The following is an 18372-nucleotide window of genomic DNA, read 5'->3' on the forward strand; positions in this document are numbered from 1 at the left end:
CACAAAGTTAAAACTTTTATCTCCTCATCTCTTGAATGAAGTATTGTAGCGTATAAGCCAGATTGGATGGAATATTTCATACACATCATCCACCACGTGGCCAGCGGCCGGGGCCCAAGATAGGTGGAACAGCTTGCATTTCTGCTTTTGTTTTTTGCTTAACAATCCTGGCTTTTCGCTAATCCCTAAGATATGAAAAGTCTTATACTCAAAACGTAATTTCCTACTTAATGTGTTAAAATCGCTTGGCATTTGGGAGAAATTATGAGATCACTGATATTGTTGGTATGAATATATTTGTCACTGCCCGGGACATGTCATGACCTCTCTCAATCTCTTGTTTTTATTCCGGTACATTTCTGGTGCTTGAATGGCGCTATAATCAACATGTTTGAGTAGTGTAAATTGTTGGTTAATGTAAATAATTCAAAGATCTTAGACGCTACTTTGACTTTATAGCAATTGATGGAATGTTGGCTTCTCTAACACTTCCAGCAATATGGATAATACTCCTTGCCAATTTCACGCTAAGCATAAAGCGACACCCATAAGTGACCTAACCTTAACTTTAAAATCTGTGAAAGAGAGTTTAATTTGGGCCTTTGTTCCCTTTACCCCTATTCCCCTTCTATACTACATAACCTGTTCCCAGGTATGTCCTAAATGGTCTATCACTTAATCAATTATTGACCTATGGGAGGTCTCCATAAATAAAATTTAGGCATTAAAAGCAATACATTGATGTGAAGAGATTAACCTAGTCATAACATACAAGGTATTTTACAAGTTGTTATATACATAATGTAGTGAATCAACATGATATAACTTTATGTCTTATTATCAATGCAAAGCTACATGTCCAAGTTATATGTATGTATTTCTCTTGTTTTTTTAACATCAATAAAGCTCTTTTGAAAATTTAAAAAAAAAAAAAAAAAAAAGGATTTTTTAAACATGTAATACGAGCGCAACACTCTAGCAGAGTCTTTGAGAGTGTGAAAATGCAATATTCTGCACCACTTGTAATCTAGCCTTTAGTTTTACACCAAGAACGTTTTCAACAGAGCAGGTTGGCGTTCCAGAGAAAAAAGAAAGAAAGGGGAGTGAGTAGCTAATTCTTCATGAAAATATGCAATACTATTGTGTAAAATGACAAAATATGTTTTAAGGGGAGGTTTTGACCCATTGCTTCTTGTCTGTCTCTACATCATAAACTAAGTTGAAACATAAAGCTCCATTTATCATTTGCAGATGAGGCTTGCTCTCAGGAACCTCATATTCCCGGCATTTCAGCGAGTGAGCGGCATCCGCTGTCCACATTTATTGTCTTGTGCAAGGCCACCCACTGCTTATTTGCAGCCAATTGCGAGTGAGCAGGGGCTGTCAATCATCATGAATGGATTGAGATGATTTAACTAAGCCACACTTTAGGTTTAGCTGCGATCTAAAGAATACATCTACTTAACTAGCGTTTCAGTCTTATTGGCAGAAGTCTGAAACGCTGACGCCCCAAATCTGAATCCACAGCTTAATAAAAGGGGCCCATGGTCTCAAGGGGAAAAAAATGGGGGGGAATAAGGAATACAGAAAAAGGCTGGAAGGAAAGGTAGAGTGAGGGGAGCAGATCACACACATTCACTGCCTTCTCAGAAGGTCCTCAGGTTAGTCTTTGTGAAATAATTTTACAAAGTAAATAAATGTAGCCTCCAATCTGCAAGCGCCGGGCCGGCTCTTAAGCATAGATTCCTACTTTTTTTAAATAAAGATACCAAGAGAACAAAGAAAAAAATGATAATAGGAGTAAATTAGAAAGTTGCTTAAAATTGCCTGCTCTATCAGAAACCATGAAACGAAAATTTTGGTTTTAGTATCCCTTTTACCTAGCCACATGGTGTTGTACTTTACCAGCTCAAACGTAATGATTACTGGCAAATTGTAAAAGTTCATAGATTCAAGGTCAATTGAGGGTTCTAATGTCAAGGGATAATACCCTTTGCACTGTTCAACATAATTAGCAACAAGGCTTATTTTTGTCTGATCTTTAAGTTTTTTTAATTTTATGGTATAACAATATGACAAGTTTGAGGCATAGGAATCACTTTCAATATCCTTCCCATACCATGCCATACTTCTGACCAATAGGGGCGAGATTTCATATACGGCACAGGCTTCAGCGTAAATGCTGAAACCCACGTAGCCGGAATTTCACCCTGCACCTCTTGGAATCACATAAACCCCGCCGTCAGTTCATAAACTGCCGTAAGTCGGATAAACTAGCAATGTCCAGAAATGGTCGGAAATACACATTTTCTGGAGTCATCGGTGACTTACGGCAGTTTAGAAACTGCCGGCGCCTAAGAAAATTTAAAAAAAAAGTTAAAATCTCCCGTAAAAGTCTAACCCGCCTCCGAAAAGTAAACCCGACACATCAAAACCCATGTATTCACAATCCCCCCTCATATCAACTAATAATAAAAGTATTAACCCCTAAATCGGCAACCCCCCACAACGCAATATACCTAATTAAACTATTAAAAAAAAAAAAAGTAATCTAAAATTACATAAAATAAAGCCTACAGTTACAGAAAAAAATAAACCAAATTATTAAAAATAAAAAATTAAACCTAATCCCTATGAGAATAAAAAAGCCCCCCCAAAAAATAAAATAAAAACACCCCTATTCTAAACTGCCAATAGCCCTTAAAATGGCCTTTTGCAGGGCATTGCCCTAAATTAAACAGCTCTTTTACATTTAAAAAATACTAAGTCCCCACCCACCAAACTCCCAAAATAAAAAAACCTAACACTAAAAAAACCTAAACTATCCATTGCCCCTAAAGGGGCATTTGTATGGGCATTGCCCATTCAGCGCTTTTCCAGCCCATTAAAAGCCCTAGCTAGTGACGTATGGGATATACATTCCTACCAGGAGGGGCAAAGTTTCCCAAACCTCAAAATGCCTATAAATACACCCCTCACCACACCCACAAATCAGTTTTACAAACTTTGCCTCCTATGGAGGTGGTGAAGTAAGTTTGTGCTAGATTCTACGTTGATATGCGCTCCGCAGCAGGTTGGAGCCCGGTTTTCCTCTCAGCGTGCAGTGAATGTCAGAGGGATGTGAGGAGAGTATTGCCTATTTGAATTCAATGATCTCCTTCTACGGGGTCTATTTCATAGGTTCTCTGTTATCGGTCGTAGAGATTCATCTCTTACCTCCCTTTTCAGATCGACGATATACTCTTATATATACCATTACCTCTACTGATTTTCGTTTCAGTACTGGTTTGGCTTTCTACAACATGTAGATGAGTGTCCTGGGGTAAGTAAGTCTTATTTTCTGTGACACTCTAAGCTATGGTTGGGCACTTTTTTATAAAGTTCTAAATATATCTATTCAAACATTTATTTGCCTTGACTCAGGATGTTCAACGTTCCTTATTTCAGACAGTCAGTTTCATATCTGGGATAATGCATATGAATAAATCAATTTTTTTCTTACCTTAAAAATTTGACTTTTTTCCCTGTGGGCTGTTAGGCTCGCGGGGGCTGAAAATGCTTCATTTTATTGCGTCATTCTTGGCGCTGACTTTTTTGGCGCAAACATTTTTTCTGTTTCCGGCGTCATACGTGTCCACGGAAGTTGCGTCATTTTTGACGTTTTTTTTGCGCCAAAAGTGTCGGCGTTCCGGATGTGGCGTCATTTTTGGCGCCAAAAGCATTTAGGCGCCAAATAATGTGGGCGTCTTTTTTGGCGCTAAAAAAATATGGGCGTCACTTTTGTCTCCACATTATTTAAGTCTCATTATTTATTGCTTCTGGTTGACTAGAAGCTTGTTCACTGGCATTTTTTCCCATTCCTGAAACTGTCATTTAAGGAATTTGATCAATTTTGCTTTATATGTTGTTTTTTCTATTACATATTGCAATAGTTGACAATGAGTCAGAAGATACTTCTGGAAAAACGCTGCCTGGTGCTGGATCTACCAAAGCTAAGTGTATCTGCTGTAAACTTATGGTATCTGTTCCTCCAGCTGTTGTTTGTACTGATTGTCATGACAAACTTGTTAATGCAGATAATATTTCCTTTAGTACTGTTACATTACCTGTTGCTGTTCCGTCAACAATCTAATACTCAGAGTGTTCCTGATAACATAAGAGATTTTGTTTCTAAATCCATTAAGAAGGCTATGTCTGTTATTCCTCCTTCTAGTAAACGTAAAAAGTCTTTTAAAACTTCTCATTTTTCAGATGAATTTTTAAATGAACATCATGATTCTGATTCTGATAATGGTTCTTCTGGTTCAGAGGATTCTGTCTCAGAGGTTGATGCTGATAAATCTTCATATTTATTTAAAATGGAATTTATTCGTTCTTTACTTAAAGAAGTCCTAATTGCATTAGAAATAGAGGATTCTAGTCCTCTTGATACTAAATCTAAACGTTTAGATAAGGTTTTTAAATCTCCTGTAGTTATTCCAGAGGTTTTTCCTGTCCCTGATGCTATTTCTGAAGTAATTTCCAGGGAATGGAATAATTTGGGTAATTCATTTACTCCTTCTAAACGTTTTAAGCAATTATATCCTGTGCCATCTGACAGATTAGAGTTTTGGGACAAAATCCCTAAGGTTGATGGGGCTGTCTCTACTCTTGCTAAGAGTACTACTATTCCTACCGCAGATGGTACTTCCTTTAAGGATCCTTTAGATAGGAAGATTGAATCCTTTCTAAGAAAAGCTTACTTGTGTTCAGGTAATCTTCTTAGACCTGCTATATCTTTAGCGGATGTTGCTGCAACTTCAACTTTTTGGTTAGAAGCTTTAGCGCAACAAGTAACAGATCATAATTCTCATAGCATTATTAATCTTCTTCAACATGCTAATAATTTTATTTGTGATGCCATCTTTGATATCATTAGAGTTGATGTCAGGTATATGTCTCTAGCTATTTTAGCTAGAAGAGCTTTATGTCTTAAAACTTGGAATGCTGATATGTCTTCTAAGTCTACTCTGCTTTCCCTTTCTTTCCAGGGTAATAAATTATTTGGTTCTCAGTTGGATTCTATTATCTCAACTGTTACTGGAGGGAAAGGAACTTTTTTACCACAGGATAAAAAATCTAAAGGTAAATTTAGGTCTAATAATCGTTTTCGTTCCTTTCGTCACAACAAGGAACAAATGCCTGATCCTTCATCCTCAAGAGCGGTATCGGTTTGGAAACCATCTCCAGTCTGGAACAAATCCAAGACTTTTAGAAAACCTAAGCCAGCTCCTAAGTCCACATGAAGGTGCGGCCCTCATTCCAGCTCAGCTGGTAGGGGGCAGATTACGTTTTTTCAAAGAAATTTGGATCAATTCCGTTCACAATCTTTGGATTCAGAACATTGTTTCAGAAGGGTACAGAATTGGCTTCAAGATAAGGCCTCCTGCAAAGAGATTTTTTCTTTCCCGTGTCCCAGTAAACCCAGCGAAGGCTCAAGCATTTCTGAAATGTGTTTCAGATCTAGAGTTGGCTGGAGTAATTATGCCAGTTCCAGTTCTGGAACAGGGGCTGGGGTTTTATTCAAATCTTTTCATTGTACCAAAGAAGGATAATTCCTTCAGACCAGTTCTGGATCAAAAATATTGAATCGTTATGTAAGGATACCAACATTCAAAATGGTAACTGTAAGGGCTATCCTGCCTTTTGTTCAGCAAGGGCATTATATGTCTACAATAGATTTACAGGATGCATATCTGCATATTCCGATTCATCCAGATCACTATCAGTTTCTGAGATTCTCTTTCCTAGACAAGCATTACCAGTTTGTGGCTCTACCGTTTGGCCTAGCAACAGCTCCAAGAATTTTTACAAAGGTTCTCGGTGCCCTTCTGTCTGTAATCAGAGAACAGGGTATTGTGGTATTTCCTTATTTGGACGATATCTTGGTACTTGCTCAGTCTAAAATTGATTTCAGCTTGTCGAATCCTTCAGTCACAATCATTCCCTTCGGTAGCCTTATGCATGGAAATTCTAGGTCTTATGACTGCTGCATCGGACGCGATCCCCTTTGCTCGTTTTCACATGCGACCTCTTCAGCTCTGTATGCTGAACCAGTGGTGCAGGGATTACACAAAGATATCTCAATTAATATCTTTAAAACCGATTGTACGACACTCTCTGTCGTGGTGGACAGATCACCATCGTTTAGTTCAGGGGGCTTCTTTTGTTCTTCCGACCTGGACTGTAATTTCAACAGATGCAAGTCTTACAGGTTGGGGAGCTGTGTGAGGGTCTCTGACAGCACAAGGGGTTTGGGAATCTCAGGAGGTGAGATTACCAATCAATATTTTGGAACTCCGTGCAATTTTCAGAGCTCTTCAGTCATGACCTCTTCTAAAGAGAGAATTGTTCATTGGTTTTCAGACAGACAATGTCACAACTGTGGCATATATCAATCATCAAGGAGGGACTCACAGTCCTCTGGCTATGAAAGAAGTATCTCGAATTCTGGTATGGGCTGAATCCAGCTCCTGTCTAGTTTCTGCGGTTCATATCCCAGGTATAGACAATTGGGAAGCGGATTATCTCAGTCGTCAAACGTTATATCCGGGCGAATGGTCTCTTCACCCAGAGGTATTTCTTCAGATTGTTCAAATGTGGGGACTTCCAGAAATAGATCTGATGGCCTCTCATCTAAACAAGAAACTTCCCAGGTATCTGTCCAGATCCAGGGATCCTCAAGCGGAAGCAGTGGATGCATTGTCACTTCCTTGGAAGTATCATCCTGCCTATATCTTTCCGCCTCTAGTTCTTCTTCCAAGAGTAATCTCCAAGATTCTGAAGGAATGCTCGTTTGTTCTGCTGGTAGCTCCAGCATAGCCTCACAGGTTTTGGTATGCGGATCTTGTCCGGATAGCCTCTTGCCAACCGTGGACTCTTCCGTTAAGACCAGACCTTCTGTCGCAAGGTCCTTTTTTCCATCAGGATCTCAAATCCTTAAATTTAAAGGTATGGAGATTGAACGCTTGATTCTTAGTCAAAGAGGTTTCTCTGTGATTAATACTATGTTACAGGCTCGTAAATCCGTATCTAGGGAGATATATTATAGAGTCTGGAAGACTTATATTTCTTGGTGTCTTTCTCATCATTTTTCCTGGCATTCTTTTAGAATTCCGAGAATTTTACAGTTTCTTCAGGATGGTTTGGATAAAGGTTTGTCTGCAAGTTCCTTGAAAGGACAAATTTCTGCTCTTTCTGTTCTTTTTCACAGAAAGATTGCTAATCTTCCTGATATTCATTGTTTTGTACAAGCTTTGGTTCGTATAAAACCTGTCATTAAGTCAATTTCTCCTCCTTGGAGTTTGAATTTGGTTCTAGGGGCTCTTCAAGCTCCTCCGTTTGAACCTATGCATTCATTGGACATTAAATTACTTTCTTGGAAAGTTTTGTTCCTTTTGGCCATCTCTTCTGCCAGAAGAGTTTCTGAATTATCTGCTCTTTCTTGTGAGTCTCCTTTTCTGATTTTTCACCAGGATAAGGCGGTGTTGCGAACTTCTTTTGAATTTTTACCTAAGGTTGTGAATTCTAACAACATTAGTAGAGAAATTGTGGTTCCTTCATTATGTCCTAATCCTAAGAATTCTAAGGAGAAATCATTGCATTCTTTGGATGTAGTTAGAGCTTTGAAATATTATGTTGAAGCTACTAAGAATTTCCGAAAGACTTCTAGTCTATTTGTTATCTTTTCCGGTTCTAGGAAAGGTCAGAAGGCCTCTGCCATTTCTTTGGCATCTTGGTTGAAATCTTTAATTCATCATGCTTATGTTGAGTCGGGTAAAACTCAGCCTCAAAGGATTATAGCTCATTCTACTAGGTCAGTTTCTACTTCCTGGGCGTTTAGGAATGAAGCTTCGGTTGATCAGATTTGCAAAGCAGCAACTTGGTCTTCTTTGCATACTTTTACTAAATTCTACCATTTTGATGTGTTTTCTTCTTCTGAAGCTGTTTTTGGTAGAAAAGTACTTCAGGCAGCTGTTTCAGTTTGAATCTTCTGCTTATATTTTCAATTTTTTTCTTTATAAGATTTAAACTTTATTTTTGGGTGTGGATTTTTTTCAGCGGAATTGGCTGTCTTTATTTTATCCCTCCCTCTCTAGTGACTCTTGCGTGGAAGATCCACATCTTGGGTAGTCATTATCCCATACGTCACTAGCTCATGGACTCTTGCTAATTACATGAAAGAAAACATAATTTATGTAAGAACTTACCTGATAAATTCATTTCTTTCATATTAGCAAGAGTCCATGAGGCCCACCCTTTTTTGTGGTGGTTATGATTTTTTTGTATAAAGCACAATTATTCCAATTCCTTATATTTATGCTTCACACTTTTTTCTTATCACCCCACTTCTTGGCTATTCGTTAAACTGATTTGTGGGTGTGGTGAGGGGTGTATTTATAGGCATTTTGAGGTTTGGGAAACTTTGCCCCTCCTGGTAGGAATGTATATCCCATACGTCACTAGCTCATGGACTCTTGCTAATATGAAAGAAATGAATTTATCAGGTAAGTTCTTACATAAATTATGTTTTTTTATTTTTTGTAATTTTAGATTAATTTAAACTTTTATTTTTTATTTTTAAAGTAATGTTAGGTTTTTTTATTTTAATTGTAATTAAGTATTTTTTAATTTTAGGTAATTGGGGTTAATTTAGGGGTGTTAGGTTGGTGGGCTTAGTAATTAAATTAGTTATTTGCGCTGTGGGGGTTGGTGGTTTAGGGATTAATTAGGTTTAATGCATTGTGGGGGGTGGGTGGTTTAGGGGTTAATAGGTTAATTAGGTTTAATGCGTTGTGGGGGTTTGTGGTTTAGGGGTTAATAGGTTAATTAGGTTTAATGTGTTGTGGGTGGATGGCGGATTAGGGGTTAATAGTTTAAATAGGTATATTTGCATTGTGGGGGATGGCGATTTAGGGGTTAATCACTTTATTAGGTAGTTTGCGATGTGGGGCTTGGCGGATTAGGGATTAATATATTTTAATAGTTATTGCGGTGGGGGAGATGGCGGTTGACAGGTAGATATTGCTCATGCGTTAGGTGTTTGAACTTCCAGGGAGTTACGGTACTTATATATTCAGCGCAAGGCTTGCTGTGTCTGCCTATGTGTGGCGAGGCGAAAATGGAGTAAGATCTCTCCATTTTCGCTGCATAAGTCCTTGCGCTGAATATGTGATACCAATTTGCAACGCGGTTCTATGTTAGTTTATCGGAGTAAAATTTGCTGGCGACGGGTGAAATATATTTGCCGTATATGTGAGGGTGCTGTTTCGGAGTGTTGTGCCTTTTCGGTACCGGATTGCGCACCTTCGCGTTTTGCTCAGACATCTGTTTGACTTATTGAGTGATCCTGTAGTTCTCAGATATGGGAATTTTCACTCTGATAGTCCGAATGGTACAACTCGTTAGACATGTGAGGATGAGGTAATCTCCTATTCTCTTTGTTTTGTAGTTCTTTCCCAGTTTTGACTGGTCCTACGGGTAGGCCTGTGTTTTTTTTGGGCGTTAACCTTCGGGTTGCCTTATATTTTATTTTGTATCCGATGGGATGTTTTTTATTTTGTTTTTTTTTTTCCTTCGGGAACCTTCTAGGATTGATACTCTTTGTTACTACTTTGGAAGTTGTTTGGACATCTTAGTCCTATGTTTAATAATGTCTGTTTTCCCTTTTCCCCTATGTGGGGAAAATTTATGCAGCTTGCCGGTTAGGACCTGGGGTACAGGTTGGTCCTGTCGGGTTCGTTAGGTCTTGTGGCTGTTCAGGCACGTTGCGCTGCTTCTACTGGATCGGTAGTAGCGCTCAAGTTATAACTGTTTTTTTATGTTCCACTAAGCATTCGAGAGGACCTGTGGGTTCACAAGGCGGAAAAGGATTGTGTCAGTCCTCTTATAGCCTTCAGTCATGGATTTCTGGGCAGGGGAGGGTTCCGGCTGCGTCCCTCCATTTGACATCTGATTTAATCAGAACCTAGAGTTTCTCCTCCTTATGGGAGGGGGCTGGCTGGTGTAGTGCCCCATTGCCACTGGTTGAGTGGTTTGGCCTTTAATTTTTAGGCCCTGGGATGGTCCTTTGGGCCTTGATCCAACAGCTTGTATGGCTTGTCCAGCATGTGGAAGGTTTTGTATTTTGAAACCTATTGCTGTTTTGGCACCTTTAAGGGGGGTGCGTGTCAGCTGTTTCTAGTGTATCTAGGTGTGGCTCTTACTCTAGGCTGTGTAAGGTCTGTCTGAGTTATGAGACCTTGGGTCTTCTTCCATTGTATCCGGGTGGGTTAGATCTCCTTTTTGGGATCTGTGTTCCGGACGTTGTTTGGTCCTTGTGTAGACTTGATTAGCTCAGGTTTTTCCGGAGCCAGGAAGGTGTAGCACCTTTTCTCTCCCCTGTGTCCTCTGCCTATGTGGATGTGACGGGGAGACTAGCCCTGCTAGTAGGGTTTTGGGAATTTGAGGTATCCCTTCGGTTGTCCTGTGGCCTGGTGCAGTCTCTTTGTTTGACTTCTGGCCTTTCTCCTTGGAGAGTTGGACTTATCTAGGGGTGGTTCCTTCATTTGGTAGGAGCTTTCGAGTTCTCTACGCTGTCTGTTTTTTCTGGATATGCTTCATTCCTCTTGTCTGGCCTTTTGGCCAGGCGGGGTATTTAGTTCCAGGGTATAGTTACCTGAACTATTAGGTACCCGGACCTGTTTTTTCTTCCTGAGTCTTCGCTCCTGTCCCAGTTTTGTTTTTTTTTGGATCTCAGGGCTGGTCGGGATGTTCCACGGTGTTGGGAAATGGAGCTATGTCCTTGTTCCATCTACCTGACTGGGTCAGGGTTGGCTCAGTCTATTGGAGTATACTCCTTGCCACAGAGTAACCCATCTCATCTGGGGTTAGCTGGGTGGCTTGCGCCTCTAGACTGGTGGGTTTCTACCCAGCTGTTGGCGCTGGATTACAGTCTTCTGGTGTGCCTGAGGGTCGCATTCCCCGGTTGGTTTGCCAGGATACCCGTGGATTCTCTGCTCTGCAGGCGAATGGGTGGACTGTGCCTCTGTTAGGCGAACTACTTGTGGTCCTTCTAGGACATTTGTGGGGGATCTTTTCTCCTGTTTAGCCAGTGGCTTCGGGCCTTGAGGGCGTTTTTTGCCCTTCTGGCTTTTTCCCTCTTTTCTTTAGGGGATACTTGCTTCCTTACTAGGGGCTTCTCCTGGTCGGGAAGTGGTCGGTGGACTTGGTTCCACCTGGAATCTTGCTAGTTCCATGTCAGACTGAGGGGCCTTGTTTTGATAGATCCTTGGGTCTATGGCCTTGTCTGTTTTTCAGAGTCAGGTTGTACTTGTACTCTGGGGGGATGGCTTTACCATCTTGCGCTCGTTCCTGTACCAGTTTTGGTATTCTTTTGTTTCCCTATTTTGTATTCCTGTGGCAAGGTTGATCCAGCTGAGTGTGGAACTGCAGGCCAGGATGTCAGAGCGGTCTAAGGGTCGCAGTCTCCTATGGCGGTTGCACTGTGTCTATCCTGATAGCTCAGTATCCTAGGAGATGGTGTTTCCTTTCTCCTTGTTCCTTTGACAGAAGAGGGTTTATGCTTCCTTCGGGTTCTGAAAGGATACTCTCCTCTCGGGGGCCTTGATGGAGGCTTTGTGTTCCCCTCTTTAGAGACCTGTGAGTAGGTCCGGCAGCTTAGATTGCCTGGAGCGGGCCCTCTGTCGAGGGGCTGTTTTTGTGCAGTCTGTTTTCTTGAGAATCGCTTCCTTTCCTTGCAAGCTCCCTTTGTGTCGTCCTGTTGTGGACTCTGTGTTTTCAAACTCTGGGTTTTCGCCTTGGTCTATTACACGCTTTTCGCGGTCGAATAGTTTGGTGTTCTAGGGACTGGTGCTGGGAGAACTTTGTCTCTTTTAGTTGCGTCCATGCTTGCAGGATGATGGGGAGACGGCTTTTCTGTCTCTGTGCCCGGTGGTATCTCTGGTTTTGCTTGGTATCGGCGTGGCCTCCTTCCCTGTTTTGGTCCGTTTGGGTCTCTGTGAGCTGGGCTCACTCTTGGAGGTGTTCTTTTTTTGGATTCAGGCACTTTTCTATTTCCTCGTTCCTCCTTTGCTTCGTATCTTTGAGGATTTCGGCTGGTTTCCCCTTCATTTGTGGGGGTGATTGGTGGTGGACTGTCTGTGGGCAACGGTGTCTCTTGGTGGACTGTTGGCTCAGTTGAGTCCGTTCTGTGGTCTCTTGTTTGGCTCTGGACTAGCTGCGAGTCAGTGTCATTGGGGCTTTTCCTTTAAAACCTTTTTTCTCGGCTTCGGTTGAAGCAGGATTTTTTTGTGGGATTGAGGTTCAGGTCTGGTGCCCTCAGTAGGGGCCGCCTTTTGTACCCTCCCATCTTGGCATTCAGTGTCCTCTATAGCTTGGGTATTGATTTCCCAAAAGTAATGAATGCAGCTGTGGACTCTTTCCATTTAGGAAGGAAAACATAAATTATGCTTACCTGATCATTTCCTTTTCTTCTGATGGAAAGAGTCCACAGCTCCCCACCCGTAATTTTCTGTGGGGCGTCCTTATATTCTTCTGGCATCTTTTCACCCTGATATTTCTTCTACTGTTCCTTGTTCCTCTGCAGAATGACTGGGGAATGAGGTGAGTGGGAGGAGTATTTAAGCCTTTGGCTGGGGTGTCTTTGCCTCCTCCTGGTGGCCAGGTTCTTATTTCCCAAAAGTAATGAATGCAGCTGTGGACTCTTTCCATCAGAAGAAAAGGAAATTATCAGGTAAGCATAATTTATGTTTTTATTTAAATGAACTGTATCCATGGACTGCGCTGTGGAATATGATGGCGCTTTATAAATAAAGTATAAATAATAATAATAATAATAATAAAGAATACTGTTTTATTAAGCGTAATACGCAGCTTATTTTCTGGAAAGGCTAGTATATACATTTTTATCACATTTCCTCACATCAAACTCCCTCCTTGACCCATTGCAATCTGGATGTTGCCCTCATCACTCCACAGAGACAGCAATAATTAAGGTTACTAATGACCTACTTACAGCAAAATCGAAAGGCCACTTTTTTCTTTTAATAAATCCTCCATTCTTTCGGCATTTGCAACACAGCCCTCTCTTGGTTCTCTTCCTACCTATCTAATTGTACCTTTAGTGTAACATTTTCTGTGCATCTTCTTCCCTTTACCACTTTATTTGGGGTACCACAAGGCTCTGTCCCACGGGTTTCAATATCATTTTGTATGTTGACTACACCCAAATCTCCCTCTCAGCACCAGTCTCCTTCCTTGCTAACCTGTGCCACTAACTGTCTTTCTAATATCTCGTCTTGGATGTTCTCTCACTACCTTAAGCTAAATCGCTCCAAAATTGAGCTTTTTATTCCCCCCTTCTTCCAAAATCTCTACCCCCATCTTTCTGTTACTGTTGATAATAATATTATTATCCCAACCACACATGCCTGATGTCGTGGGGTCACACTCAGATCTTTCTTTCACTGATCATGTGTAGTTTTTCCTGCTGTTTCCACCTTAAAGAGACACTTGACACTTCCTCACTCAAGTAAAGACACAACTAAGATTTGAATCCACGCTCTCCTCATTTCCCACCTTGACTATTGCAACTCCATCCTCTCTGGTCTCCTCAGCTGCCATCTTTCTCCTTTACAATGCACAATGATTGCCTCTGCCAGGCTGATCTTCCTTGCATGTCACTCCTCATCCGCTGCACCTCTCTGCCAATCCCTTCACTGGATTACGCTAAACTCCAGAATAAAACACAAAATCATGATTCTGACATTCAAGGCCCTCTAATATTTTCCCATTCGCTCTGTTCATGACCTCCTGCTCTCCTCCTCTCTTGTTACCGCCTCACATTACCGTTTACAGGATTTCTTCAGAATGGCTCCTATTTTACCCTAGTTTTGAAAGTTTCAAGACTTTACCCTAGTTTTGAAAGTTTCAAATGTTCATTAAAGACTCTACTGTTCACAGATGTATACAACATACGCTAACCTTTTCTTACCTCAGTTCCTCTCCTCTTCTTGTCATTCCCTTGAACCCCCTTAGCATGTAAGCCTATGACCCCTGCTGTTTTGTAGATCACCCACATGAAAGCTGATTTACAACAGGGCCCTATACCCATTTGTTCCCTATAAATGCTACCTTGTGTATCATACATGTTTATAGCGCTGCAGAATCTGTTGGCACTCTACAAATGACTGATAATAATATTTCTTTCTTATAGGTGGCAAGAGTCCATGAGCTTGTTACTGATGGGATACACATTCCTACCAGGAGGAGGCAAAGTTTCCCAAACCTCAAATGCCTATAAATACACCTCCCACCTCACTCATACCTCAGTTTTGAAAAATTTGCCTCCTTAGGAGGTGGTGAAGCATGATGTGCTTGATTTTTCAGTGAAAGGCGCTTCTAAGCATTTTGAAGCCCAGTTCCTCTCTAAGTACAGTGTTTGTCTGAGGAATGTGAAGGGAGTATTGCCTGATGGCACCACGTGCATCTGCTACTTCCCTTTACAGATCGACGTTATACTCCTCTACCATTAACTCTGCTGATATGCTTTAGTACTGGGTTGGCTGTCTGCTATATGTGGTGTCTTATGGTAAGTATAATCTGTTTTCTCTTGTTAAGTGTAGTCAGTCCACGGGTCATCCATTACTTATGGGATTATATCTCTTCCCCAACAGGAAGTTGCAAGAGGATCACCCAAGCAGAGCTGCTATATAGCTCCTCCCCTCACATGTCATAGCCAGTCATTCTCTTGCAACCTAACTAAAGATAGGTCGTTGTGAGAGGTCTGTGGTGTTTTTAAACTTAGTTTATTTCTTCAATCAAAAGTTTGTTATTTTAAATGGCACCGGAGTGTGCTGTTTGTTCTCAGGCAGCATTAGAAGAAGAATCTGCCTGCGTTTTCTATGATCTTAGCAGACGTAACTAAGATCCACTGGCTGTTCTCGCACATTTTGAGGAGTGAGGTAACTTCAGAAAAAGGGGAGTAGCATGCAGGGCCCCCTGCAAACGAGGTATGTGCAGTAAATTATTTTTCTGAGGAATGAAATTGACTGAGAAAATACTGCTGATACCAATGTAATTTAAGTTCAGCCTTAAATGCAGTGGTAGCGACTGGTATTAGGCTGATGAGTGTGTGTACACTGAAGTATTTTTCTAGGGAATGGAATTTGACTAAGAAAATACTGTTAATACTGAAGTAATGTATGAGCCTTAACTGCAGTAATAGCGACTGGTAGCAGGCTTATTAACAACACTTCTTAACTTTTTAAAATGTATGTTCAAAACGTTTACTGGCATGTTAATCGTTTTTTGTGAGGTACTTGGTGATGAAACTTATTGGGGCATGATTTTTACCACATGGCTAACTTTTGTTTCTGCATAGAAACAGTCAACTGAGCTTCCCCACTGTTGTAATATGAGTGGGAGGGGCCTATGATCCAGGACGTCTCTAGAGAGCTCAGGGGACTTCAAAATTCATTTTGAGGGAGGTAATCAGTCACAGCAGACCTGTGACAGTTTGTTTGACTGTGAATAAAACGTTAATTATTAAATTGTTATCCGTTTTTGGGTATTAAGGGGTTAATCATCCATTTGCTGGTGGGTGCAATCCTTTGCTAACTTAATACATTTACTGTGAAAATTTGGTTGCTATAACTAATTTGGTTCATTGTTATTTCAACTGTGACAACTTTTTGTGCTTCTTAAAGGCACAGTAGCGTTTTTTATATTGCTTGTAAATTTATTTGAAAAGTATTTTCCAAGCTTGCTAGTCTCATTGCTAGTCTGTTTAAACATGTCTGACACAGATGAATCTGTTTGTTCACTATGTTTGAAGGCCAATGTGGAGCCCCATAGAAATTTGTGTACTAAATGCATTGATGTCACTTTAAATAAAAGTCAGTTTTTACATGTAAAGAAATTATCACCAGACAACGAGGGGGAAGTTATGCCGACTAACTCTCCTCACGTGTCAGTACCTTCGCCTCCCGCTCAGGAGGTGCGTGATTTTGTGGCGCCAAGTACATCAGGGAGGCCCTTACAAATCACTTTGCAAGACATGGCTACTGTTATGACAGAAGTATTATCTAAATTGCCAGAAATAAGAGGCAAGCGCGATAGCTCTGGGTTAAGGACAGAGCGCGCTGATGATGTGAGAGCCATGTCCGATACTGCGTCACAATTTGCAAAGCATGAAGACGGAGAGCTTCATTCTGTGGGTGACGGATCTGATCCAGGGAGACTGGATTCAGAGATTTCTAATTTTAAATTTAAGCTTGAGAACCTCCGCGTATTGCTAGGGGAGGTATTAGCGGCTCTGAATGATTGTAACACGGTTGCAATTCCAGAAAAATTATGTAGGTTGGATAGATACTATGCGGTACCGGTGTGTACTGACGTGTTTCCTATACCTAAAAGGCTTACAGAGATTATTAGCAAGGAGTGGGATAGACCCGGTGTGCCTTTTTCCCCTCCTCCCATATTTAGAAAAATGTTTCCTATAGACACCACCACACGAGACTTATGGCAGACGGTCCCTAAGGTGGAGGGAGCAGTTTCTACTTTAGCTAAGCGTACCACTATCCCGGTGGAGGATAGTTGTGCCTTCTCAGATCCAATGGATAAAAAATTAGAAGGTTACCTTAAGAAAATGTTTGTTCAACAAGGTTTTATCTTACAGCCCCTTGCATGCATTGCGCCTGTCACTGCTGCGGCGGCATTCTGGTTTGAGTCTCTGGAAGAGGCCATTCGCACAGCTCCATTGGATGAGATTATGAACAAGCTTAAAGCACTTAAGCTAGCTAACGCATTTGTTTCTGATGCCGTCGTACATTTAACCAAACTTACGGCTAAGAACTCCGGATTCGCCATCCAAGCGCGCAGAGCGCTATGGCTTAAATCCTGGTCAGCTGATGTGACTTCTAAATCTAAATTGCTTAATATTCCTTTCAAAGGGCAGACCTTATTCGGGCCCGGCTTGAAAGAAATTATCGCTGACATTACGGGAGGTAAGGGCCATGCTCTGCCTCAGGACAGGGCCAAATCAAAGGCCAAACAGTCTAATTTTCGTGCCTTTCGTAACCTTAAGGCAGGAGCAGCATCAACTTCCTCCGCTCCAAAACAGGAAGGAACTGTTGCTCGTTACAGACAGGGCTGGAAAACTAACCAGTCCTGGAACAAGGGCAAGCAGGCCAGAAAACCTGCTGCTGCCCCTAAGACAACATGAAGAGAGGGCCCCCTATCCGGAAACGGATCTAGTGGGGGGCAGACTTTCTCTCTTCGCCCAGGCTTGGGCAAGAGATGTCCAGGATCCCTGGGTGTTGGAGATCATATCTTAGGGATATCTTCTGGACTTCAAAGCTTCTCCTCCACAAGGGAGATTTCATCTTTCAAGGTTATCAGCAAACCAAATAAAGAAAGAGGCGTTTCTACGCTGTGTACAAGACCTCTTACTAATGGGGGTGATCCACCCAGTTCCGCGGACGGAACACGGGCAAGGATTCTATTCAAATCTGTTTGTGGTTCCCAAGAAAGAGGGAACCTTCAGACCAATCTTGGACTTAAAAGTCCTAAACAAATTCCTAAGAGTTCCATCATTCAAAATGGAAACTATTCGAACCATCCTACCCATGATCCAAGAGGGTCACAGTACATGACCACAGTGGACTTAAAGGATGCCTACCTTCACATACCGATTCACAAGGATCATTATCGGTACCTAAGATTTGCCTTCCTAGACAGGCATTACCAGTTTGTAGCTCTTCCCTTCGGGTTAGCTACGGCTCCAAGAATCTTTACAAAGGTTCTGGGCTCACTTCTGGCGGTACTAAGACCGCGAGGCATAGCGGTGGCTCCGTACCTAGACGACATTCTTATACAAGCGTCAAGTTTTCAAATTGCCAAGTCTCATACAGAGATAGTTCTGGCATTTTTGAGGTCGCATGGGTGGAAGGTGAACGTGGAAAAGAGTTATCTATTACCACTCACAAGGGTTCCCTTCCTAGGGACTCTTATAGATTCTGTAGAAATGAAAATTTACCTGACGGAGGCCAGGTTATCAAAACTTCTAAATGCTTGCCGTGCCCTTCATTCCATTCCACACCCGTCAGTAGCTCAGTGCATGGAAGTAATCGGCTTAATGGTAGCGGCAATGGACATAGTACCATTTGCGCGCCTGCATCTCAGACCGCTGCAATTGTGCATGCTAAGTCAGTGGAATGGGGATTACTCAGATTTGTCCCCTCTACTAAATCTGGATCAAGAGACCAGAGATTCTCTTCTATGGTGGCTTTCTCGGGCCCATCTGTCCAAGGGGATGACCTTTCGCAGGCCAGA

Source organism: Bombina bombina, chromosome 12 (genome assembly GCF_027579735.1).
Source record: "Bombina bombina isolate aBomBom1 chromosome 12, aBomBom1.pri, whole genome shotgun sequence".
NCBI lineage: Eukaryota > Metazoa > Chordata > Amphibia > Anura > Bombinatoridae > Bombina > Bombina bombina.